This window comes from Callospermophilus lateralis, chromosome 20 (assembly GCF_048772815.1).
Source record: "Callospermophilus lateralis isolate mCalLat2 chromosome 20, mCalLat2.hap1, whole genome shotgun sequence".
In the NCBI taxonomy this organism is placed as follows: Eukaryota; Metazoa; Chordata; class Mammalia; order Rodentia; family Sciuridae; genus Callospermophilus; species Callospermophilus lateralis.
In genome coordinates this window covers 13,156,259-13,181,890 of record NC_135324.1, presented here as the reverse complement: position 1 = coordinate 13,181,890, position 25,632 = coordinate 13,156,259, and positions in this window count along the sequence as shown.

The window sequence follows — 25,632 nt, the reverse complement described above, 5'->3', positions numbered from 1 at the left end:
CCTGACCCTCACCATGAGCTGAGCCCTTCCTCCCCTGGGCCCTTCTGCCATGATGCTGTTCCTCACCTTGAGCCCAGATCCATGGGTTCAGCTTCCTCTGGCCTGAGACCTCTGTAACCGTGAGCCCCACACATGAGCTTCCCCCACCTCGAGGTTGTTCTTACCAGGTGTCTTGGTCACCGTGAAGGAAGAGTGGGCTGGAGCCGTCCAGTATCTCCTGTTCCTCATGGAGGGTTTCTTAGGTGCTTCTGCCACCGATAGGGGTGTTTGTTCCTCTTCCAGTTTGCAGATCCCCTTGGGTGCTGAGCACTGGAACCGAATCCGTGCATTAATCCACTGGAGCCAATTAACGGGGTGGATTTTTCAGGATGCCCAGTGGCTTCATGAATTTATTAAGTGTGTATGAATCACCTTTCCTCTGCCAACAAGGATCCGTGCCAGAACCCGAGGGCACAGTGGGAACCCAGAGGCCCCCTGGGGGGCCGGGCATGCGGCTCAGTGGTGGAGCATGGGCAGGGGACCTGTGCTCTCGTCGGGGTGAGTCTCCAACGCTGCAAAAATGGAAAATAAAAATACAGACATCAATAAGTAAATGAGAAGACACCGTCCCTGTCTCCCTGCCGTCGGTGTTCTGAAGTGGGAGGGTGGACAAATGATCATACTTGGGTCAAGTCACAGCTTTACTAAGTGATAAAAAAATGAGAAGCTGAGGGCTTGGCCTGAGTAGAAAAGGGGCATCACAGCGGATCCCTGGAGGGCAGGTTTGTCTTTGCTAGACCGAAAGGGGCCAAAGCTTGGTATCTGGAAGGGCGACTCTCTGTGCAAGCCAGGGGAGAAGAGATGGACATTGCAGAACTGGGTACGGAGTCCCTGCAGCTGCAGCAAGGGATGCTGGGAGAATGGACAGGCAGAAGGCAGGGCCAGGTGGGGAGATTTGGGGCCATGGAGAGTTCTCGGGTCTTTGCTTTAAGAAGATGAGAGATGTCCCGAGAGGTTACCATGTCACAACCAGGTCATTCAGAAAGACCATCCTACATCAGAGGCAACCAGAAGAATGAGAAACGATACACCATCTATATAGACTGTATCCAAGTGCATTCTACCATCAGGTGTAACTAATTAGAACAAATAAAAACTCAATTAATTTTTAAAAAAAGAAACAAGAAACAATCATTCTGGCCCTCCATGAAGACAGAGCGGAAAGACCAGAAATGTAGAGAGATGTTCAGATGCAGATTAGCCCGTAGCAGGAAGGCACTGGGGAGAGAGCTCAGGTGGACACACAGTACCAGGGATTGGATCCAGTGGTATACTACCACGGAGCCACATTCCCGGATACTTTTAGTTTTTATTTAGATACAAGATTTCACCAAGTTACCGAGGCTGGACTCAAAATTTGCCATCCTCCTGCCTCAGCCTCCAGACCTGCTGGGATTACAGGTGTGCCCTGCTGTGTCTGCCTGACCTGTTGATCGAATCCAGTGTGGACTGGAGGAAGAGAGGGTCTTGCTCTCTGCTGGCCACATGGCCTGTCAAGGTCAATAAACAAATTTTAAAGAGAACTACTATGATGTTAAGCCAATGAAAGTCACCTACCGTACTCAAGAGGAACGTGCATTTACCAAACCAAAACTGCCATCATAAAAGTTCAATTCAAAATTGAAGCCAAAATATAAAAGAAAGAAATTGCTCGGGCAACAGCAACCATAACAACCTCAGTAGAGATGGTAAATATCAGAAAGGAAGCTTCTGGAAACCAAATTCATGAACTAGAAGGCTCAAAAAATTAGCATGAGTACAACTAAAGAAACAGTTAGTTTAAAAAAAAAAAAGAAGAAGAAGAAGAAGATGATGAGATGTGTAGGGTAGGTCCTGGGGCTCATCTCATAGCTAATAATAGGAGCTTTAGAAATTGAGAACAGATGGGAGGAAGGGGTGTATGTGGCGGGGAATCATAGATTTTCATTTCCCCTAAGCTAGACTAATGCTTAAAGCCTTCACATCCAATGAACTCACCACAGGCTGGTGAGGATTAAGGGAAATAAAACCTTCTAGACAAATCGTGGCGAAGCTTTGGAATTCCAGGAAGAAGGAGAAAATTCATACAAAAATTTGACCCCAGAAAAAATAAAATAGGTTACCTGCCCGGGAAAAGAAAAAACTGGAGTGTGATCCAGTTTCTCAGGTACAAGGCACAATATTGACGGGGACATTGCTTTCAGAACTGAGTCAAGAGAGTTCCAGCACCTGGCTCTGGCGAGACACACCTCTGCTGGCGTTGGAAGGGACAATGTGCATTTTGGTAATAAGAAAGGTGTCAGAGTATTTTACAAATATATTATTTCTTTGTAAACAAAAAGTGTGTGTGGAGGCGACTTAAAGAAATAAAAATGAGCAAAGTCAGGAGCTCCGGTGCACGCCTGTAATCCAACTGATTTGGGTGGCTGAGGCAGCAGGATTGTAAGTTCAAGTCCTTCCTGGGTAACTTAGCAGGACTCTGTCTTAATGTAAAAAAATAAAGAAGGGCTGGAATGTAGCCCAGTGGTAAAGCCCCCCTGGGGTGTTTGATCCTCAGTATTGCAAAAGGAAAAGGAAAAAATAATAATAATAAGAAAAGATACTATAAGTAAACAGAAAATGAGTCTGCATTTATTGCAAACAAGTTCCTCAGTTGACAGTGTGAAAATGATCTAAGGAGCCTTTTTCTTCACCTTCAGTGAAGTAAAATTGACAGATAACATTGTCTATATTTAAGGGAGAGAGCATCATGTGGATATATGCATAGATGAGAATCATTCCCACTGTTAAGTAAGTTAACATTTCCATCACCTATCATGGTTGCCTTTGCTGTATGTGGTGGGACTACTTAGGATCTGTTCTCTTTCCAAGTTTCAGAAATGACAAATACGGTTTTACGGACGACGGAGACCAGGCTGTGACTAGGTATCCTGAGATTAGGTTACAGCAGTTAAGTGTGTGTGTGCCCGTGGACCCACATCTCGTTCCTCACTCCCTACACCTAAACGTCACCCTTGTATTTCCTGTCCCCATGAGTTGGACTTTTAAAAAATTCCGCAGAACAGTGAGATGGTGCGGTATTTCTCTTTCCATAACCTGGATTATTCAACAGAGCACAGTGACCTCCAGGTTCGACCCCAGTTTCACAAATAGCAGGGCTTCCTTCCTTCCCTAAGACGAAATACTATTCTATCCAACATGTGTATCTATTATTCCTTTTCCATTTCTCCGGTGATACATATCCAGGTGGGCTCCATACTTTGGCCACTGGGCAGGAAGTGAGATTTCTGGCTCTCTTTGAAAGCGTTCCGGTTTTAGATGTTCACCAACCTGCCTATCACTTTCCACAACAGCAGTACAAGTTTCCATCTCCACCAGTCAAGTTGAGAGGTTCCTCTTTTCTTGAAGTTCTCACTCAATGCCACCGAGGGAAATGCAAACTAAGACCACACTGCAGTCTCCCCTCTGCCCTGAGCTATTATCAAAAAAGCACAAGATCAGATGCATGGGCTAAGGAGAGTTTAAATTCCTGTCCCTGGAGTTCAGAGCTAGAGATTGGGAGTATGTCAGCCCGAGCCTGGGTCGCAGTCTGTGTTTTCAGTAAGTTCTAGGGGTGATCCGATGATACCCAGCAGGATTTGGTAACTTGAGAACTTGTGAGTCCAGGATATGATCCATAATTTAATTACCATTCATTATGTATTCATGCAATTTCAATTCAATGGTTAGAAAAGGATCCTCAGCTGCAGGGAAGATAAAGGAATTTCTTTTTTTTTCCCAAACTAATATTGCACCCTATTTGAAGAAGAGGTTGGCGATGTGTGTGGCTCTTGGTGAAGGGTGTGAGGGTTGTTTAAGAATTAGGGTGTGCATGTGCCCAGCCTGATTCTAGGAAGAGTTCTTAGACATGGCTCAATGATCAAGGTCAATGAAGAAATAAGTTTCACTTGCTTATTTGTATGCTTTATGATAACCAATAGGGAAACATATATAGGTGGCGGAAGATCTCCCTAATGACTAAAGAATGGGAAATTTTATAAAGAGAACAAGAAATCATCAATTAGAAGGGTAAAATTTGGAGGAAAAGAAACAAGAAAATGTCGATCAATAACTAAAATAAAGTAATAGAATATAGTTTGAATAAAACAACCATGTCAATATGAATACGTAACACCAAAACAGTTTGTAGTGTACCTTAAATATATGCCATAGAAAATAAGTTTAAAACCAGGTATCCAAATTATAAAGTGAGTAGATTAGATCTTTATCACAAAGCACCATTCTTACATTAAAAAGTCTAATCCAGGCAGGGTGCAGTGGCGCATACCTGTAATCCCAGCGGCTTGGGAGGCAGAGGCAGGAGGATGGCGAGTTCAAAGCCAGCCTCAGCAATGGGGAGGCACTTAGCAACTCAGTGAGACTCTGTTATTTCTAAATAAAATACAGAATAGGGCTGGGGAAGTGGCTCCTTGGTTGCGTGCCCCTGAGTTCAATCCCTAGTACCCCCACCCCTCTCAAAAAAGTTTAATCCAGTTGTGGGCTGCTTAAAACAAAATATGACTAAAGAAAATAGCACACAGTAATGAAATTATTCCTTATGGTAGCCACAGAACCGGGTACAGTTGAGTACAGGATTTATAAATGGTTGTCCACTGAAGGATCAAATGGGTGTGGAAAAATGAAAGCCTCCTATCACTATTACCCCCCCCCCAAAAAAAATACACACATGTATTTTATATATACATATATGTGTGTGTGTGTGTATGTGTCTGTCTGTCTGTCTCAGCATAAGCAATTCCAATATTCAAAAACATTTCAATTAAGAAGCTGTTAGTGGTAGACTGAGGTTTTTTTTTTTTTTTTTTTTTTTGGTACAGGGATTGAACTCCTCAAGGCCACTGAGCCCCATCCCCAGCCCTTTTTGTATTTTATTGAGAGACAGGGTCTCACTGAGTTGCTTAGAACCTCACTTTTGCTGAGGCTGGCTTTGAACTTGCAATCCTCCAGGCTCAGCCTCCTGGGATTACAGGCGTGTGTGCCACTGTGCCTAGCTTGACTGAGCTATTTTTATAAATAAAACAAACTAACCATCAAATTTGATAAAATAGCATTAAGTATTTAGGCATCAAAAAACAGTCATTAAAGTATGATGAATTGGGAACTTAAAAATGTAAGGAGAAGGGAGCAAAATTGTTAATTCCTCGGAGAATTCTAACACCCCTCTCAGGGATAGACTAGTAAAAATCCCCAAAGTGAGTTATGTCATAGCTTTCATAATGTAAGCCTCTTGAATACAAACATAAACATGTTGCCTTCTCCTTTAATGTCATTTCAATTTTAAAATAAAATCAATACAGCGGCTACAAATAAACTAAGGCATTATAATAAAGTACTTCTTTATGGTCACCTCTGCCTGTTTTGATATGTCCTTCTGGCTCTTAATAGTCAGATGCTTTTCCTCATTGAAAATATCTTATTTATCAGGTGCAGAGGTACATTCCTATCATTCCAGAAGCTTGGGAGGCTGAGGCAGGAGGATCACAAGTTCAAAGCCAGCCTCAGCGATGGAGAGGTGCTAAGCAACTCAAGTTTTGCTCCTTTTTCCTTACATTTTTAAGTTCCCTATTAATCATACTTTAATGACTGTTTTATTTTGGTGCATAAATAGCTAATGCTATTTTATCATATTTGATGGTTCGTTTTATTTACAAAAATAGCTCAGTCTAGCCGGGCATGGTGACACACGCCTATCATCCCAGCGGCTCAGGAGGCTGAGGCAGGAGGATTGCGAGTGCAAAGCTAAAATTCTAAATAAAATACAAAACAGGGCTGGGGATGTGGCTCAGTGGTAGAGTGCCCCTGAGTTCAATCCTTGGTACCCTCACCTCTCCCTCCCCCAAAAAAGAAAGTATCATTTTGGAATACTACAATTCAATTAAGATTCATCTCACAATCATGGCTGAAAAACTCTACCCAGAAATGTAGACTGCACGTTGCTTTAACAGTGTTTGTGGGAGCTAGGGACATACCTCAGCCGCAAATCACCTGCTTAGCACGCATGTAGCCCCAGGTTTGGACCACAGGGTGGAAGCACGCGTGCGCGCGCGCGCACACACACACACACACACACACACACACACACATTTGTGGATGTTTATGAAAATCGACTATATAATAGGTACACCATTTTTTCAAATGAAAAACTTAAAACTCTTGCAGGTTACGTTCTCTTAACTCATGAGTTATGCCTTCACACAAAGCCAAGGCAAAACTGCTTGGTAAGAAAAACAAATAAGACATCTTCGAAATGGCTTTGGGGTCTGTCACTGCAGCGTGGCCCCAGACACAGAGGAGACCCGTAGGCCAATCTTCCAGGTCCTGGACTTCACTGTCAAGGAAAAGAACTGAAGGGTGCATCAGATTGTAGAGCAAGAAGAGGGAGCTTTATGGCAAAGGTAAAAGTACACACTGCATGCAGCAAGAGGGACAGTGGGCAGATCTCAGAGGATGAGTCAGCGTGCTCGCCCTGGGGTTCTGACCCTTGCAGAGGGATAGTAGCCACAGGGCTGAGCCAGATGTGGAGTCAGGACTATGTCACCCAGCTTTGCTCTGGTTTTCCTTGTGCTGGTACATTCCCCTCCAATGCTCTGATGAGGGTACTTCATGCACCTGTCCTGGGAGCATCCTCGGTCTCCACCCCGGGGTCTGTTGGGCTTCTCTGCTACAAGGAGGCTGGGCTCCTTTCTCAGCCAACAAAATCTCCCTGAAGGAGGAGCTCCTCCAGATACGTCCTGGTTGTCGTATAGGTCTCTCCTCCCCCCCTCCCTCCCTTCCTTCCGTTTATTGGTTATCAGCCAATGAGCCAGTGTCAGGCAAGGTCCCAGGTACAAGAAGAGGGACCAGGTGCTCAGGAGTCTGGTTCTGCATTTCAGGGGTTTATGGGTGTTTGTCTTTTGAGACTCTGTGATCTCTCTCTGTCCCCAGATTCCTGCCTCAGGTCAAAGACAAGAGTTCCATCTAAATCACAGACGTTTTAAAGTCGTAGAAAAATACATGAGTTCCACCGTCTGTTGTGTAGTTGGAGGTTTACTTAGATTTTTAATCAATATACATGCTTCCTTGGTTAAATGTAAAAGAGTCAAATTCATCATATCCCCACATTTAACTCGAGTGGCTAGAAAACAAAGAGGGTGAACCAAAATGAACCAGTGGGGACAATTAGTTATTTAAAAAAGCAGAAAGGAGCAGGGCGCAGTGGCACATACCCACAATCCCAGCAGCCTCAGGAGGCTGAGGCCGGAGGGTCACTAGTTCAGAGCCAGCCTCAGCGACTTAGCGAGGCTGTAAGCCACTCAGCAAGACCCTGACTCCAAATAAAAAATAGGAAGGGCTGGGGATGTGGCTCAGTGATTGAATGTGGCCTCTAGGTTCAAATTCTGGTGCCAAAACAAATAAAAAAAAACTTAAAAATAAATAAAATCAGAAATGAGTGAGTTGTTTACATACAAAATATACAGATGTAACCATCACATATTTTTTTAAGGGACTGGTAGAATCAGCAAAGCTTTGTTGTATTTGGGTAAAAAAAAACCCCACACACTATATATGTGTGTGTGTGTGTGTGTGTGTGTATAGGAGAGTGGGTGTGCGTGTGTATATATACACCCCCACACATATATGTATGTGTGTGTATATTATATAAATATATAAATATATATATATATATATTTATATATATATAGTGCGTGTATATATTATGTATAATACTTAAAATATGTTATATTTTAATGTGATATATTATAAAATATACATGTATAATACTATAAAATATATAAAAATGCATATATATGATACTAAAAGGAAATAGAAAGTTAACAAATTTTTAAAGTCAGCAATGATTTTTATGGATATAAAAGCAGAATTTGGCAATTTGCTTGGAAAAATCAGTACCAGTTTTCTTTTTTTTTTTCCAGGAAAAGAAAAATTCCTGTTTGAATAAATCACCAAAGAAAAACAAATGAAAAATATTGCAAAACACAGAGATGCATAGATCTGTGCATTTAAGGGCTAGAAGGAGCCCAACAAACAATCCATTACCAAGTGATTGAAATTATTTTAGAATTTAAAACAGAAAAGGAGAAACACTTTCCAGCTTATTAAAAAAAAAAAAAAAAAAAACTGGGTAACATAACTGTATTGTCCTTTGAAAAAGGCTACTTCAAATACCAAGAACCAAAAAGGAAGCCCAGTTCCCTCTTGATCACATACATAAATATTACTGAATAAAAGCAATTATTACATTAGAAGAAGGAAATAAACCTATCAGATGTATTTATACTAAAAATATAAGGGCAGTATCCAGAGGTGTGTTAATATTTCATCACAATTATGAAACACTACATAGTAAATATAACGATTCTGCATCATATTATAAAATTGTATAAAATTAAGAATTGTGGCAAGAGTCCTTCCTAAAACCTTTTAAAAGACAGATAAAAAATTTTATATTTCTGCCTTAAAGACTTTTGATAAAATTAGATATTCTAAAATAGCACTCTTGGCAAACTAGGAGAAAAATTGTAAAAAACACCCTTTTATTATAATTACAATTAAGGGTGCCTGTGATAAATATTAATGAATATAACAATCAATGGTTAGCAGTCAAAGTATATGCCTTCAAAATCCACAAAAAGGATAGGAATGCCGCTTCTCTGTGCTCTTGGTTAGCACTGGTTTGAAGGTTTTACTTGGAAAAATGGAAACAAAATTAAGAATAAATAATGGGGAGGGACACATTTTTACTCTTTTCAGATTATGTTTGGGTTATTCCATTAAAGTTTTAGGATTCCTTAGTGGTTTTTAGAACTAATGAGTTGAGTGACATCCATAAATAGAAAATAAGCAAAGGTAACACTGTTAGTCTGCTTTCTGTCACTGGGAGGAAAATACCAAGAATAATTTAGAGGAGGAGAAATTCATTTTGGGGCTCCTGTTTCAGAGGTGTCAGCCCCTGGTTGGCTGACTCCATTGCTCCGACCTGAGGTGAGGCAGAACATCATGGCGGCCGGGCCTGGCAGAGGAAAGACTCCTTAGCTCCTGGCGACCAGGAAGACAAGCAAAGAGCCAGAGGAGCCAAGGACAAAATCGAATCTGAAGACATGACCCCAGTGACCTACTTCCTGTAGCCATGTCCCACCTGCCTATAGCTCCTACCTAGTGGTCCATTCAAATTAATCCATCAAAATGGATTAATCCACTGATTAGGTGGCAGCTGTGATAATATAACCATTTCACCTCTGACCATTCCTGTGTTGCCACATGAGCTTTTAGGGGTGTCATCTCATATAAAACCATAACAAGTAGATTTATATAAACTTGTAAGCACCAGAAAATATAATGGAAATAATATATTCCCAGAAAACAAAAAAAAAATATGAAAAAAAACAAACAAGTGAACATAACAGAAAATGTTCAAGCACTGCACGGTATTATCAATTCCGGAATAATATAAAACCCAAATGTTTGATAGTCAGGCATGTCACATTATCCTCCTGAATGGACCAAAAGATGCTGTGTGGCATTTGTGTACAAGTTATATATTAATTGTATATAACTTGTAACATTTATAAAGTTTATTAGAGTTCAGATCAAAAATCTCAACTTTTTTTCCCCCTTTTTTAAGAATATGGATAGCGCAGAAGTGATTAATCGATGATTCTAAATTGAATCTGAAAGAAAAGTGGCTAGAAAAATCCAGGGAATTTGGAAACAGCATTGTAGAAAAGGGAATGGGAGGTTTTATTAGATATAACTGTCAATTAAGCAGCCAAAATACTTTCAAAGTACTGTATAGTGAAAAAAAACTATGCAGATGGATAGATCATTAGAAACAGAACAAACCATAATTAGAAACTTTATATTAACTCTGCTGTAGGAAATAAACAGTAATATAGATTGATAGCTAAGCAAATGCTAAAATACCCTTGTTTACTTCCATAGTTGAACAGAAATGTTGCATTCATCTGAGATTTACATGTAAACATAGTCTCATGCTATGAGATAAAAAAATATGGAATATTTTTAACTTCCTTAGCCTGATCCAAATCAAGAACTATTAAAAGAAGAGAATGATATGTTAGCTTTCCTTCGAACTTAAATTCTGCAAGACAGAATTCTCCATAAACACACACACACACACACACAAAAATATGTAAATGAATGTTCATTGCAGTATTTTGATTACATCTAAAAGGAGGTACCAGGAAATGGGCAGATTCACAAAAATAGTATGTTCTTACCAAAAAAAAAAAAAAAAAAAGAGAGAGAAAAAGTTAAAATGATCTAAGTAGTGATGTGGTATTTCTGTATCTGTTGACCTGAAAAAAATGTTCCTTACATTCATGAATAGTCATGAGAGAACCCAAAAGTGTCTGGTCATATCACAACCCATGAAGGGTCAGCAGGGAATATTTGTATAAAGGATTTCCTTCTGTGACTCACTGAATAAAGGTGAGCTCTTGATATGTTTGGTATTAATACCGTCTAGGGCACCCTAGACCAGCAGCCTCCGAGGACTTATTTAAAATGCAAAATTTCGGTCTCCATCTCAAACCTATTGGATCAAAAACACTGGACCCCCCAATGTCCAAAATCGGTATTTTTTAGCAAGCATTCCAGGTGATTCTAGATGGTCTGCAATTGTGTACCCAGGAGAAAGCTGGTTAGTAAGTGCAGTTGAATCATAAATTGACTTTTCCCTTCAGAGTTTATCAGAGAATTTCCTGAGAAAGATGAGAAAATTGTTTGCTTGGCCAGGTGTGTGTGTATATATATATATATATATATATATATATATATATATATATATGTATATATAGTGCCACAGTCCTATAATCCCAGCTCATCAGGAGGCTGAGACAGGAGGATGTCAAGTTCAAGGCCACCCTGGACAAAGCAGAGACCTTGGATCCACATAGAAAGGGCTATAGGGACAGAGCTCCCCATGATAATGCATCTCTGGGTTCTTTCCCCAGTACCTCCCACCCCAAGAAAGAAAATTGACCGCTTATAGGGCCAGCCTTTGAAAAACCTTGAATAGTTGGCAGAGTAAGCATTTGTAAATGGTGGGAAGCCTGAGAGGTTTCTGAGTATAAGAGAGATGGGGGGGGGGGGGGGGGGCAGGGGGAGGGGGAGTAAGGGAGAAAGAAACACTGAATGAATGAGAGAAATGAAGAAAGGGAGGAGAAAGCCACACAGGATTGAAATTCCAAGCTTAGGTGACAGGTATCCTTGCCACCGCAGACCAGGATGAGCCTCGGTGGTCTGTAAACTGGTGTGTGTGTGTGTGTGTGTGTGTGTGTGTGTGTGTGCGCGCGCTGATCTCATTCCCAACACAGATGATTGCTTTGTTTAGACGTCTAAATTGGGGCTTTCAGTTCATCCAAAGGATGGTTAACATTTCTCAACGATTCACATGAAAACAGAAGAGAACACAAATACAGTTGAGTACTCATCAAATATGATGTCGAGGGGCTAAAAACTCCTAAGGAGCCTACCGGTGATCAGCTAAGCACACAGACCATTGGGCTTGAACAGAAATGTCAACAGAGGCTTCCTGTGTCCCAAATGGCTGGTTGGGGAGGGTCCTGGCAGTCGATGGACCGCGGCCAAGACCTACAGATCGGTGGGGAGCCAGGTCAGCCGGGCCTCTGGGATTTGGAACGATCCACTGGGTTTCATTCATTGTGTTAGACTTTGCATTTCCAAATTAAATGCTCCTGCCTCAGACTTTCTGCAGGTCGTCATTTAGATTGTTATTGAATTTTTAGTCTTAATGGTTTGTTCATCCCGAGCACAGCTCTTTGGTGGGGTGCAGGGCTATTCATGGATATTGAGAGAGAAATCGAATATTCTTGGAAGGTGCATCAGTGTGAAACCAAGTTCAAAGCTGGCTGCACCACGATGATGTGTTGTGAGGATAGAGAAAATGTGAACATTCACAGTTTAAATCGGCTGCTTACTTTCTGTTCTCATTTGGCATGACTTGAACACGGGTTCCAGTTTTATTTAGTTGTGATAGTCGTTCGTCTCACAGCGTTATTATCCAAAGTAAAGGAAAGCGTGAATTTAAAAGAAAAAAAAAAAGGGAGAGTGTATGCAACATTTAGCACAGAATCTGGCAAAATAAATTCTTGAAGAAGAGGGTATCGGCTGTTGCTAATCTTTTTTTATTTGTTGTGAAGTAGCAAGCAGATCCCAAGTTCAGGCGTCTCTGCACCCCTCCTGTACCTTTCACCTGTGAGCCACGCTAGGGTCACTGAGTGAGAGAATGATAAAGATCCCATCAATTTGTTTTTTTAGAAAACAAGGGTCCGGTGGGGTGCGATGACATACACCTGTCCTCCCAGCCGCTCGGGAGGCTGAGGCAGGAGGATCAGGAGTTCAACACCAAGGTGCTAAGCAACTCCGTGAGACCCTGTCTCTAAATAAAATACAAAATAGGGCTGGGGGTGTGGCTCAGTGGTTGAGTGCCCCTGAGTTCAATCCCTGGTCCCCAAAAAGAAAATGAAAAAGAAGGGTACAGAGACGGCTTTTCTAGAATGTCTCACTTGTGGTGCTTTGTATGGAAAAGAGGCTGTGGTGGAGCCTGCAGATTGAACAGCTGGTGGAAAAACAGTAATTCCCCTTGACAGAGGGTGGAGTGAACAAGCAAATAGATAGATAGATAGATAGATATGTATGTGTGTTTACACAGCCTTTTCCCGAGTACCCACATGCGTAAGAAGGCCATTAATCCAATTCAGGGTGGCTCCATCTTCATGATGTAAAATCACCTAATAAAAGCAACATCATCTATTATTATTATACAGAGGGTTAGCAATTAAAAAAAAAACAGGGATTTCTGGGCAGCACCAACATTCAGTCTATATAGCAGTCCTTACAAGCCTGTTAATTCATTTTCTGTTGCTCTAACAGAATTCCTGAGGCCCCATAGTTTATAAAGAAAGTAGGTTTTGCTTAGACCACAATTTTGGAAGCTGAAGGCCCAAGAACGGGCGGCCTCACGTATTTGGCTCTTGGAGAGGACCTCGTGGTGGTTGGGTGATTTCACAGTGGTGTGAGCGTGTAGGAGAGGGACCGTGGAGGGAGAGCGAGACCCAGAGAGCAGCCAAACTCCCTCTTTTATAACACCTCACTCTCAAGATAGCAGCTAACTCCCTCCTGTGGACCAGCCTCCGTCCCTTGGGGGACGCACACACCCAGGGGCTTAAATGTCTCCCACACTTATGTTCTTCCTACCTAGTGTACCAACACGCTGGGAGCCAAGCTTCCAATGTATGTAATTTGGGGGGGACAGACCACATGCAAAGCATAGTAATATCCCCCCCCCCTTTTTTTTTTAATTTGTGAAAATAAACTCTCTCTGCATAATTTCAGGTTTTCTGTCCTATGTTAGGAAACTACAGTGTCTACCAATCTGTTGGACTTGCTGGGGGCTTCCGTTCCTTCTTCAGCGCTGGGTTCTTCTGGGGGATTCTCTGCCTAGGCTTATCCTACCTCAGCGTTGCCCAACACAGTGGTCCTTCTAGACTGAGGCCACCATCCTCCTCCTCGGTCATGAAATCTCCCTTGGTTGCCCCCAGTCAGGGGGTCTGGGAAATTCCTCCTATTTCCGGCCACTGGTAGGATATGCATCTCAAATGGCCGGAGCCGGAGTGTTTCTGTAGAAATCTTCTTCATCTTACTGCATTTCAGAGGAAGGGGAGAACAGCCAATTTAGGAATATCTGGAACAGCTCGCAGGAGATGCTCTGTGCCAACTCTCTTAGCTCCACGGTACCTCTCACCGGCTGAACTTACCGGAAAATGTGCTTTCTCCTCTGCATCTGGAAAAAGCCCAGGGAAGGTAGCACCTCTGTGTCAAAGTGTCTCTATTTAGGCATCGACTTTCTACGTCCTGCCCTGTAGCCCCTGCTTGGAAATATGTCCCGTGTTTCCTGAAATCACAGGGAACAAGCGCACTCTGGCCCAACAATAAGCCTGCTAGGGTGAACAGATTTTTTTTTTTTTCCACGACAGGGAGATGTTGTATTTTGCAGGAAACAAATGAATATCTGTGAGGGCTTTGTGTGGTCTATTTTTTTCTTTTTATCACTCTCCCAGTGAGAATATACTGCGGATAAACCAAGGATCTAAAACGTATCGACTCATGCAGTTTTGCTAAGTGAAATATACATACCACCTAGCAGCACTGTGATTGTTCGCCTTGGTAGATGTGAGGCGAGCTTGCATTTGGATCCTTCTGAGTCTGTCCCAATGCACATTAGGAAAGTTGAAGGGGGCGTGGAAAGTGCATGATTTCCTAGATTCTGTTGATGAGGACAAGCGCGAAATAGATGTTTAAATTTTAAAGCAAATGTTCGGTAAACGGTTTGGGTGGCATGAATGTATGGCCAATATAATGAAGGATGTTTGCTAATCACTCATTAGTAGCAGAGGAGCCTGATGTGCTGCAGGCATACTGGACCAACATGAACACCTTCATTTTTTTTTCTTTTTAAATTCAGTGGGTACCATGAATATGGTCTAATGAATCTCACGATTAGGTGGAATGATAACGCTCCAATAAAATATAAAAAAATTCAGTGGGTATATTTAAAGAGATATGGATACATTGTAGGAGGTGCTTTAGAAGCTAACTTAAATATAAAATAAACGGTTTGCAGCTAGGAGCTGTGGTTTGTGCCTGTAATCCCAGCTACTGGGGAGGGTCAGGCAGAAAGATAGCAAGTTTGAGACCAATTTGGGCAACATAGCAAGACCTTGCCCGGTCTAAAAATAAATAGTGCCACAGCTGTAGCTCAGTGGGATAGTGTACACCTAGCATGTGCAAGGCCCTGAGTTCAATCCACAGTACCACAAGAACAACAACAACAAAAATATAAAAAGCATAAGTAATGTAAGAACAAAATCTTTTTAAGCCTGGTGCGGTGGCGTACACCTGTCCTCCCAGCAGCTCAGGAGGCTGAGGCAGGAGGATCTTGAGTTCAGAGCCAGTCTCAGCAACGTAGTGAGATGCTAACCAACTCAGGGAGACCCTGTCTCTAAATAAAATACAAAACAGTAGTGGGGATGTGGCTCAGGGGTCGAGTGCCTCTGAGTTCAATCCCTAAAAAAAAATCCCTAAAAAAAAAAAAAATGACTTTTTCAGTTTAATGATCTTCAAACCCTTTCAGGATTTTTAAGAATATATAGAGGAAGAAATATGTATCACACAGAAGCCAGCAGAAAACCAACCAAGGATTACCTTTGTAGCCAGCACCCAAGAGAACCTGTGGGCACCCATAGCAGCAGGCCAAACCTACGAAATAGAAAAGAGAAAAAAAAATCACTTTCAGGAGTCCAAGGAAAAAAGCCATATTTTCATAAATATCATTGGATGAATATTTCTTTGTTGCATATCAAAGAGTCCTGGGGAAAAATTCTAGGTGTCTTTCCACCAGTGAATCATAAATCAAAGTTTAAAGCAAGAATAGTTGAAGCCAAGTGTTTTTTTTTTTTTTTTTCCAAACAGACTCTTAATTCAGTCAAATCTAGAGGTGAGGATCTATGTGCTCATGATTCTATTTTTTTTTTTTTTATTATGGAATGAAATTTAGCAGTAGCGGTGTGATTTCCGGGGACTGCATTGGGTTGGGAAGCTAAATATTAAATGTTGACCAGAACTTCTACCTGCTTCTTTTAGGTTTCATAGTTTTGGTATTTTGATCCATCTGGAATACCACTGATACATTTGCCTTCCCAAAGCCCCCTGGAATGTCCCACACCCCTGCCTGAATGCCTCCTGACATCTGAATTGTTATGCATCCCCTTCAGTGAGCACCCTGTTCTGTGTCCCAAATCTACTTTTCAGTGACTTCCTAGTATTTTGGTATTTGCTTATTGGTCCCTTAAGATGTCTTACCAATCAGGATTCCCAAGCAGCATCAATAAGTGTCTGTGAACCTGCCTCTCCAGGAAACCGCCAGTTTTTGCTTCTAAGGCCTGGAATCGATTTGGTGAGACCTGCCTACACTGTTGAAGGTGATCTTACTTAAATTCAGCAGATTATAAATGTCAATCACATCTACAAAATGCATTCACAGCCACATCAAGATGAGTATTTGAGCCAGGCCGGGTGGTGCACGCCTGTAATCCCAGTGGCTCAGGAGGCTGAGGCAGGAGGATCGCGAGTTCCAAGCCAGCCTCAGCAACAGCAAGGCGCTAAGCAACTCAGTGAGACCCTGTCTCTAAATAAAATACAAAGTAGGGCTGGGGATGGGGCTCAGTGATTGAGCGCCCCTGAGTCCCATCCCCAGTACCCCCCCCGACCAAAAAAAAAAAAGGACTAGTATTTGATCAAATAATTGGACTCCTTCACCTGGTCAGGTTGACACCTAGAATTTAGCTGTCATACATATCTTCGTTTTTATTTCAATCATCTTGAAACAAAAACCTTCTGTACCTTACATGTCCTTCCTCCACATCCCTTCACTTGAATGCCCACAAGTCTAGCTCATTTCCCTTCTTATTTGCAAAGTCATTACTGTTTGCTTCAGCCAGAAATGATCGCAGGGCCCTGTGAAATTCTGTAGGAGGCTGCACCACTGTTATAGCCTGCATTTCGTGCTGCTTGGCATTGAACGTGTTTGTGTAAGGTTCTTATTCTCTGAGAGCCCTGAACATCTCAAGGACCAGGGCCGCCACACATATGTCTTTGAACTGAGTTAATGCATAATACATACATTGCTCTCTACAAAGGCACTTACGGTTTTGTTTTGTGAAGTGCACTGAGCTATTCTCAGCCATTTCTTAACCTCAAAGCATTACGGGGACATTCAGTGGGAGTAGGATATAGAAGAGCGTTTCACAAAGGTGGTAGGAAACTCTGCCACAGAGAGTAGTGTTTATTTTATTAGATGCGTGTTGATTTCTGCGTCATTTCAAACAACATAATAAAGCATCAAACCAAGGAATCCGCGTCTTGACGTCAATGCTTAGGAGGGTGTTGAAATAGAGACTTTGGTTGGGTTTGGAATGATTAGGAAACACGTAACTGAGGGTCAGTGTGCAATTATGATAGTGATGTGAAGTCCTATTCAGAAATTAGGTTTCTGAAACGTTAACGCAGTGGGATCTCAGAGTGGCAACGAGGAGATATGAAATTACATGGTTTTCACACGTGCTGCGTGTTGTGGTTTAGATATGAGGGGTCCCCCACGGCTCATATGTGAGGCTGTGTAAGAAAGTTTAGAGGGGAAATGGACTATTAGTTTATGAGCGCCTTACCCTAATGAGTGGATTAATCCCTTGATGGATGAACTGAGTAATACCTATAGGCAGGAAGGGTGTGGCTGGGGGAGGTGGATCAATTGTAAATAAGTTTAGAGGGGAAAGGATCAGATTATGAGAGCCTTAACCTAATGAGTGGATTAATCCACTGATGGATGAACTGGGTAGTACCTATAGGCAGGAAGGGTATGCCTGGGGGGTTTCTGTTTTTTTGACCCTGGTGAACAGAGCTCCTCTCTCTCTTTCTCTCTCTCTCTCTCTCTCCCCCCTCCCTTTCTCCCTCTCTCTCTCCCTCCCCCTCCCCCTCCCTCCCTCTCTCTCTCCCTCTCTCTCTCCCTCCCCCTCCCCCTCCCTCCCTCCTCTTCCCTCCCTCCCTCTCTCCCTCCCTCTCTCCCTCCCTCTCTCTCTCCCTCCCCCTCCCCCTCCCTCCCTCTCTCCTTCTCTCCCTCTCTCTCTCTCTCTCCCTCCCTCCCTCCCTCCCTCCCAATATAAGCTTTGCATACATTGAATGAAGTAGAACCAAAAAAATCCACCCGTAGCAGACACAGAGCGTCCTTTAACTTGGATCTATTCTTACTTATTCTGTGACATTCCTGTGGAATGCATGTCCCGGATCCCCCAATCCTCCTGCCCACATTTCCAGCACGCTCATAGTACTCCAAGGTAATCACCGATCATTTGCAATTATAAATGTCCTGTTATCAATTAATTTGCAGTTCACCAGTAACCATCTGATTATCTCTATCCAGGCTGCAGTGGCATGGTAATTATATCGAGAGTAATTATCATGTAATTGCACATAATTATTTGTACCTTATTAAGTGCTCACATGATTAAAATATTTCTGGTCAAATAAAAATTATCCAGGAGACTGATTTTTTTTTTTTTTTCTGAAAGTAGGAAATGTGGCATCCGGGTCTTTGGAGAAAGTAGAGGTGCCAAATTGACATTCTTGGAATACCTTGGAAAGGATGAATTGGTAAGGAGAGAGGGAACTTAGATTTTATTAATACAATTCCTTCTACATCCAATGAAGTTGAGATAATAAACTTCAATTTTGAGCATGGATGAATGCTTTCATGGTAGCAGCTATATAACAGAAAATATTACCCTATTAAGAGTGTACACTATGAATGTCATCGAGGACAATGTGTTTTTTTATGTCCGACACCACCACTTGCAATCCTACATTGAACTTTTATTTTTCTCACAGTAATCTCTCTTCAAAAGTTTAACAGTCACCGACTCATACTCGGTTTGTATTTGGTGGGGTGGGCTGCATGCCTAGTTCTTAACTCTTTGCCCCCGTTTGTTTAATTTGATATCCATTAGAAAACTGTTATATTTACCAACACTCTTTCTTAGAAATATTATGTTAGTCATATAGATAAATTGAACTTTTATAGTAGCAGCCATACTGCGAAAATTAAAAAAAAAAAAACCCAAGAGAAGCAAGTAAAGTTAATTTTGGTAATGTATTTTATTTAAAGCAAGTATTAATTCAAGAGTACTTAATGTCAAAATTATTAGTGAAATATTTTTACGTGTTATTAATAGCCTTAGAAATCCAGTGGGTATTTTACTTATAGCTCATCTCCATTCAGATTGGCCACATTTTAGGTGCTTAGCATGTGACTATCTGAATGGAATGGCGTGGATGTGTGGATTGTATGTTCATGGTAGAAATATGAGACACCTAGCGATAATTTGCTCTTTGATCTTTATGGATTTTTCTCTGACTTTATATTTTCCAATTTGGCTAAAAAAACACACTCAACTTGAAAATAATCTCATTTTTTTTTAAGAAGTCAAATATTTGCTAGAATAATAGGGATGGTCCAAACATTTATGAATTGCTTTGCTAGGTCATATATAATGCTGGGTATATTTTTGTGTTTGCCATCTAATTTAGTCTTCATCGGAACCCAGAAAGACAGATGGTGTACCGTCGATTTATGTTTTAGAGAAAGTGTAGCTCAGAAAGTTTGATTGTATCAAGATCCTATAGCAAACAGTAGATCTGAGATCGAAACTTGGTGTTTTATGAAAACAAACTTTGTCTCATGCCTTTCACGTAACTAACACATTTTGTCCAGGGGTGGTGATACTCACCCATAAACATCATCAACTCAGGAGGCTCAGGAAGGAGGATTGCAAGTTAAAGGCCAGCCTTAGCAACTTTGCAAGGGCCTAAGCCACTTAGGGAGATCTATCACAAAATTTTAAAAAAATACAAAGGACTGGCGATGTGGCTCAGTGGTGAAGCACCCTGATTTCCATCTTCAGTGCCTAAAAATTATTTTTAAAAAAGAATGGTGTTTTAGGTCTGTTTTTTCCTTGTTACTTCTAGTAAGAAGTTTTTTCATGGTACAAACTTTCCTATATATTGGGTCAGAGGCTTGATTGGAAAGTGGGCTAGGGTTGTGGCTCAGTGGCATATATAAAATATATAAAGAAAAAAAAGAAAGTTGCTGATGAGTTTGACTTTTAGAGTTCCTCTTGACTTTCCTTGCACACTGAATTAAGTGTCTCCATGCATGTCCTTGAATGGACTCTCTTGATAGCTAGTTCCAGCACACTTATCTCAAAGGCAGCATAAATGGTCTCCTGAAAGTTTGTTGACTATCGCACACCATCCTCGGGAGCCTACTTTCCCCGGTAACTCTTTGACGGACAGTGATGCCTTAGCAACCATCTGATGGCAGTCACAGAGGAAATGTACCTTGGATTGAAGAATCACGTGCCATTGTGATTGACAGAGTCTGTAAGGCAGTCAAGGTCAAACCCAGAGTGAACGGAGGACGTGGCGATGAGCCTTGACAGATCAGTCACGTGTCAAAGATGGCCTAGCCACCTGGTTACGCCTCCTGATGAGTCGAGGCTCCTTGTGTTTAACGCCTTACTGAGGGCAGCTGTATGAAAAGCGTGTTGTTTTTAACTTCTCCGTGAGATGTGTTTTGTCTGCTAATACAAAGCCATGCTGCCTAAACTGGACTTGCAAAACTGTCCGCTGACTCTAGCGTGACCTTCAAAAAAAATTTATCTGGATGATTGTCCTGACAATGTTGTAAAATATTTTCCCATCCTATTTAAGTGATGGATGAATTGTTTGAAAAATATCAGGTGCTGAACACAATTATCGTGGGTTGGTTTAAAACTGCTTCGACAGTAATGAAAAAGCAAATGACCATTCACAGGTTTGTTTTTTTTTTTTTGGAAAGCCCCCAAATATTGAAAAACGGTCAGCTAGGCGGTATATCAGATGTGTGGGTGCTGAGGGGGGCTGTGTGTGAAATTCTGAAATTTCATATTCAGCAAAATGGGTCAAACCCCAGGAGTCAACTGAGTGAAACTCCACCAGCGAATATTTCATCTGTTGTTGGAGGAAAGAAAACACAGAGAGGTGACGTCAACTGTCCTTGGTCACACTGTGCTTGGAGTGGATCTAGGGCTGCCTCCTCTTCTGGCTCTGCTGACTCTGTAAATTGCTTATCTTTTAAATAACGGGGTCTGCTTGGCTGGTCAGAGTCTCAAAAAGTCCACGCGGCTTCCCTTCCCTGATGGAGTGGCAACGTCGGCTCTCTTTCCAGCCACCTCACTGTCCTTGTCTTTGAAGGACATCCTCCTTTCTTTTCAATCGGAAAAGGAGAAGGAGAGAAGATGAATCAAACCTGAATCCCCAGTCCGGGAGAACAGCAGGGGCGGCAGCTGGGGTGGCCTGATAGCTCATGGCCACGCACACAGCAGCAGGTCATAAGCCATCCAGAGGAGCCCGTCTTTTGGTGTTGGGCCGTGTTTTATTGCTGACTCTTCAGCGCGGACAGGTGCTGAAGGCCTACACTTGGATTTACAGTAAGCACAGTGAGTCCACTCTAAGGAGATGGGTTGACGGACGGCGGAGAAGTCGTCGTCGTCATCTCCTCCTCTTCCTCCTCTTTCTTTTCATCCTCCTCCTCGTGCTCCTTCTCCTCCTCCTCCTCTTCCTGCTCCTCCTCCTCCTTCTCCTGCTCCTCCTCCTCTTCCTTTCCTCTTCCTCCTGTTCCTCCTCCTTCTCCTGCTCCTCCTCCTCTTCCTGTTCCTCCTCTTCCTTCCTCTTCCTCCTCCTCCTGTTCCTCCTCCTCCTCCTCCTCCTAATCCTCTCCTTCTTCTCCTTCTCCTGTTCCCCTTCCTCCTTCTCCTCCTCTTCCTCCTCCTCCTGTCCTCCTTTTCCTCCTCCTCCTCCTCCTTCTCCTCTTCCTGCTCCTCCTCTTCCTCTTCCTTTCCTCTTCCTCCTCCTCCTGTTCCTCCTCCTCTTCCTGTTCCTCCTCTTCCTTTCCTCTTCCTCCTCCTCCTGTTCCTCCTCCTCCTCCTGTTCCTCCTCCTCTTCCTGTTCCTCCTCTTCCTTTCCTCTTCGTCCTCCTCCTGTTCCTCCTCCTCCTCCTCCTAATCCTCTCCTTCTTCTCCTCCTCCTCCCCTAATTCCACTCCTCCTCCTCCTCCTTCTCCTCCTCCTTCTAATCCTACTCCTTCTTCTCCTCCTCCTGTTCCCCTTCCTCCTTCTCCTCCTTTTCCTCCTCCTCCTCTTCCTTCTCCTCCTCCTCCTCTTCCTTCTGTTCCTTCTTCTCCTCCTCCTCCTTCTGTTCCTCCTCCTCCTCCTCCTTCTCTTCCTCCTCTCCCTTCTCCTCTTCCTCCTCCTTCTTCTCCTCTTCCTCCTGTTCCTTCTCCTTCTCCTCCTCCTCCTCCTTCTCCTCCTTCTCTTCCTCCTCTCCCTTCTCCTCTTCCTCTTCCTCTTCCTCCTCCTTCTCCTCTTCCTCCTGTTCCTCCTCCTCCTCCTGCTCCTTCTCCTCCTCCTCCTCCTCCTCCTCCTCCTCCTCCTCCTCCTGTTACTAGGGTATTGAACCTAGGGTACCTACCACTGAACCACATCTCTACCTAGCCCCTTTTCTTTATTTTGAGTTGCCCAGGCTGATATCCAACTTGTTATTTTCTTGCCTCAGCATCTGGAGAGGTGACATTGGAGAAACACACCACTGGACCCAACCAAGGATGGATTCCTGGGGAAACCATGTTAATAAAGCCAGTCGGTCCTAGCGCAGGATACTTTTACCACCAGTCCCATGACGCCCCACCGACTTAAGCTCCATCCTCTCTGTCTCTGGCCATACTTCTGAGGCTGGACTTCTGGCCAAGGGAACTAGATGGTGTCTACTCCAGGACAGAGACCCTCCTGGGCATTTTTGAGAGGGGAATCAGCGATCGGCTGTGTTTCTCTTAACCTTGACTTGGGGCTCTGTCTCTACCTTCCGTGATTCCAAGGGAAGATGCTAAATAAATTCACCATCACATTAACGAAATTGAGATGCTGTAGGGTTCTGAATTGCCTTCAACAGTGTGGACGTGTAACAGGAGCTGTCTGTTTTACACCCTTTTATCACTAAACACAAAGTCCCCAGTTACATCTTTTCCTCTGTCCGTTAATAAGCAGCCCGTGTTCACCGTCTACCATCTGCATACCTCATGCACTATGTGAGGTCATGTTTAAATGACGGGATGGCCGATCAAAACAGGGGTTGAATATGCACCTGTTGTATACATTATGAACTATCCCAGTAAATGTTTAAGATGGTGAGCCAACCAGCCAAAGAGCTATTCAATACGCCACTCCTTGTAACATGAATAGAATAAAATTTTCTCTTCCTGTAATCCAATTATGGATAATGTGGGAGCTGTTTTCCAAGGAAAAACTTGCCCCCAGAGTTTGTTCTGCTCCTGGTTGAGAACTGGCACTTTTGAGATAAAGCCACCGACCCAGCATGAGTATTTTTTTTTTTTTTACCACCTCCTAAATGATTTTGTTCAACTTCAAATGACTGTTCTAGCAGCAGGTGCCCTCTTCTTTGTTCTGAATCACACAGAACATGCCTTTGGTAGTCACAAATACCGAGAAATCAAGTATGCAAAAACGCTGGGTTCAAAGGAGCCACACGCATATGGTGGGAAGATAACATTCTGGCTCTAGTCCGCATCTCCTTGAAAGGAGATATTTCAGTAAGTTCCATCACTGACATTATGCATTCCGTCTTGTAGGACATTCTTGGATCTATTTTCAAAGCATGCAGAAAGAGGAAACAGTTTGACATCTGAATGGCTCTCTCATCATGAGCAAAAGACCATCTTCAGGACTTGTTCATGTTATAGACAGCCACGATTTCACTCTTTTTTTAAAAAAAAAAAATTAATTATCTTTTCACAGTTTTAGAAGTCCTACGCCGATCTAGCCAGTGGATTCAACTAAAAGAACCAGGCACATTTTCCCACCAGAGGAATGCATGTATGTCATGGGGAATTCAAATTTACAGGGAATTTTTTTTTTTCTTAGTCTCTGGAGGCACATTTGAGGCAAGCAGAGAATTTTGCTCTGTTTTTCTGATTTTAATTTTTCCTCCCTCTTCATTTCATTTCTTGAGTCTCTTGTTTGGGGTTCGTTTTTTTTTGTTTGTTTGTTTGTTTTGTTTTTTTGAGTTCAGTCACTATCAGGATGATTTATTCCGGGATTGTCAGGAAGGATTGGGAATTTGGTTTTATCGTCGGATCATGTGGGTGGTCCCTGTAACTCGATGAATGGTTTATAGACATCTGTTCTATCAGGAGGAAAAAAAAAGAGAGAGAATCTGGTTTGTGAGTCTTTATCACTTTGTCATCTCATCCATCTTGGGCTCCAATCAGCTTAGACGTTGGCACCTACTGGGAAGGAGATCGGCTCTTTGACATTCGCACTGCGTATCCTTAGAACCGATTGCTCTGTAATCAGAGGTTTGCCTGGAGAATCATCTGTGAGAAGGAGGCCCAGGTAGCCTCCCAGGCTCTGAAGACCCCGCTCCCCAATGCAGCGGACTCAGAAGATGGGACCTTCCTACCTGTAGACTCTTCTTCCTGTAGCAGAACCCAATCTGCCGGGGAGAAGGCGGCTTGGGTGGGGTCGAAGCAGCAGAGATGGTCCTCTTCAGAGAACCTGCTCCTGAAATATGTCTCGTGTTCGTGGACTGGGAATTTTCAGACAGCGTTTCCCTTCTAGGAAGAGGTGGAGGAGGACTTTTGAGGCACCGTGGAGATGAGGACGGCAAGCTGTGGTGTCTCACATCCTGCATACCTGCTGTCGGGCCAGATTGGGGACACACGGGCTAGTTGGGAAGTGAGGAAGAAGGATAGCACCACCACACTCGACTTCCCCTCCCTCCATGTTTCTAGGCCGACTATTCTTAGCAACCATCCGCCGCCTGGTTGCTGTGGTTTGAATGTTTGTGTCCTCTCTAAAATCCACGGCTGAAACTTGGTCCTCCACCACGTCGCCGGGTTGAGAGGCGGGTCCTTTAAGAGGGGATTGGGTGTGAGAGCTGTGTCCCCCTCCGGAATGGGTTAGCACCTTCCGAGGGAACCAGGTCACCCCTCCTCTCCCTTCTGCCACGTGAGGACACGGTGTCTTAATCTTAGGCATCTCAGCCTGCAGAACTATCACTCTGGTTTTTTTTTTTTTTTTTTTTTCTGTTTATCTATTACTCTGTCTGGTGTTTTCTTATAGTCACACAAGCAGATAGACCCGTTGCGGCTACTCAGAAACGTTTCAGACCCCAGAATGCGTGCGTGCGAAGGCCGTGGGACACAACGGGGTCGCTGTGCTTTGCTGAAGGAAGGGGCGGTGTCTACGGTGGTGGGATTGCTCACCTACATCCTCTCTCTTTTCTCCTTGGGTAAATCCACTGAGACAAATGATTCCTCCTTTCTCTGAATCTGGTTTTTAGAGGAGCCTGTACCATTTGACCCAGAAACTAGGGCATCTTGCCCATGGGGGTCCCTGATGACCTTTTTTCAAGGTGACGCCTTCCCTCTGGGGCAGAAGGTTCCCAACCCTTATCCAACATGTGGACTCCTTACTAATTGAAGACTGTTGTTACAGTACCTGTTCCCTTCTCTTGGGGCTCAAGTAGCATCCTGGGTCTTTCCTGGGGCCATATTCCTGGCGCTCTAGGCTGCGTGCCCTATTCTGTATGTGCATTACCTGTGTCACGTCCCTGGAAACATTGACCCTCAAAGGCTTCCGTCTCCTCATCTCTGCTCTCCGAAGCCTGACTATGCTATGTCTGGGGTGTCCCTGTGGGTACGGTTGCCAACCTTACCCTTAGATACATGGTCCACTCTTGCTCAACTTGTAGGTAGCTCTGGGTCACTATATTGGACCTGGGTTTAGCTGTACTCTTCCAGATGCTTTTCCTGGTGTGCAGGGTGAAGGGCTGACCTTGTCTTTACTA